Here is a 1,923-nt window from a genome sequence, read left to right as displayed (position 1 = left end):
TGCTTCAGCTCATTCCAAGGGAAAAACTGACTGGCATCAGCATTCAATACTGCACTGGTAAGACTGGGCATGGTGGTGCGCCTGCAATCCCAGAGCTGGGAGGCTGAAAACAGCAGGATCACTACAAGTCCCATCTGCGTCGTGAGATACTGTACTAAATACATAAAGAAATGTTGCACTGATGACATTTTTATAATTGTACAGTGGGAAACTTTTCTACCTGGAGAAGGAAGAAAATACTTTTCACTAATTCATCCTGTCACGGGTGAGGCATCTGTGACAAAACACATCAAGGAAAAGCAACTATTCAGCGGACTCGAGCTTTTCAGGACAGGCTCCTGGACAAGGAAATGAAACCTGGAAGCAGCATTTGAGCGGAGGTTTTCTGACCTTTGCTGTGATGAAGGGTGGCCAGTTGTGGAGGACTGGCTGACTCTAAAAGACCAGTAAGTGGCAGGACGCAGGCCCCTGAGCACAGGCTCTAGCTCCCTAAGGACTCCCGGGTTTCTTCTGGATCTTGGACAGCTTCATATTCGAACTGGGCCACTACATCGCACAGATTAGCGCGTCTGAGCAGAGCAAGCTTCCTCTGCAATCTCAAAGGCTCTGCTCCCCGCAGTGACAGCCTTTACCTGCAGAAGGGCACCCAGGTGTCAGGAGGTGCCCCAGGGGCCCCCCGCCTGACACAGCATGGGTGGGGACCTCCGCAGCTCGGGGAGGCCAGGAGGGGATCTCCGCACCCGGTCCCCACTTGGTTGAGGGTACAAGAGGAAATGAGAGAGGCGACATCACTGCCTTGCCAAGGCGCCTGCCCGGGTGGGCGGGGTGGACGTCGTTGGGGCGGGGAGCGGGGCGGGGTGTCGGCTTGAGGGAAGGGTGCCCTGTGACGTCACTGAAGGGCGTGTCTTATGCAGAGAAGGTAGCGCAGGGGCTGCTGGTTGGATCCTAGGTGTTGAAACCTCATGATTTTCCTGTGACCAGGGAGACAGCTTAGGGCGGTTTTTGGCAGCCCAGCGCATGTGCTGCGCGGACCGGCTAGGAGGATCCCAGAGTGTGTGAATGCGAATGAGCCTGAGTGCAGAGTGAGGCATGCAGGAGACTTGGTGGGGGAGGGCACAGCAGCAGTCATACTTACCTGGCAGGGGAGAAACCTTGATGTCGAGGCTTTCTATCACACTCCGAATTTCCCAGGGCTAGGCTTCTCCATCACACTCCGGATGTGCTGACCTCTGCGATTTCCCCAAATGCAGGAAACTCCACTGTAGAATTTGTGGTAGTGGGGAAGTGAGTTCACGCTTTCCCCGGTTTTGTGATTTAATTTAAGAGTTGGAATGTATTTCAGCTGTTTTAACTTTCACTTTGTTTGCAAATCGTTGTATTGGGTGAAAAGTAAAAAATACGTAATTTTTTAAGTGTTTCTTAAGGTAAAGATAAACTTTTTTGGGTACATTTCAGGGTTTATTTGGATCATGTGGCTGGGTAGAGAGATTCACTGCATCCACAGCCCTCTGCTTCACTAGCAGGATTGTCCTCCTGAAAAAAGCAGCCGCCAGTGCCACAGTCAGGCGTGGAAAAGAAAATGAGTCCCATTGATGACCAAACCGAGTGAGTTTTTAAAAAGCCCAGCGCTAATTCTACTGCTAGGTACTTCATGGGAATGTTTGCCGGGAGTTCCTTGAACTCTGCCAAGTGATTTCTCAAATCTTTTCTTTTTCTTTCCTTCTTTTTATTTTGTTTTTCTTTCTCTTCTTTCTTCTAAAGCTCTTAAGAATTAAAATGTTCCACACCCACCAAAGGCACGAGACGTGATTTTCAATATCATCCCTTTACCTGCTTAAAAAATCTAAACAAGAGTAGAAATAATTACTATATGAAATATAATAAAAATTGAAAATGTTAACACCAATGTAATCTTGGCCATGC

General features: G+C 48.9%; 1 pseudogene; it reads left to right on the top strand.

The window, feature by feature from the left end:
- Positions 1-1,127: 1,127 nt before the first annotated feature.
- Positions 1,128-1,305, top strand: LOC111817939 (annotated as a pseudogene).
- The last annotated feature ends 618 nt before the right edge of the window (positions 1,306-1,923 follow it).

The sequence above is a fragment of the Octodon degus genome, unplaced genomic scaffold, assembly GCF_000260255.1.
Source record: "Octodon degus isolate 3935 unplaced genomic scaffold, OctDeg1.0 scaffold00074, whole genome shotgun sequence".
In the NCBI taxonomy this organism is placed as follows: domain Eukaryota; kingdom Metazoa; phylum Chordata; class Mammalia; order Rodentia; family Octodontidae; genus Octodon; species Octodon degus.
Note: the sequence above shows the minus strand (reverse complement) of the source record. Positions and strands in the feature narration are given on the sequence as shown.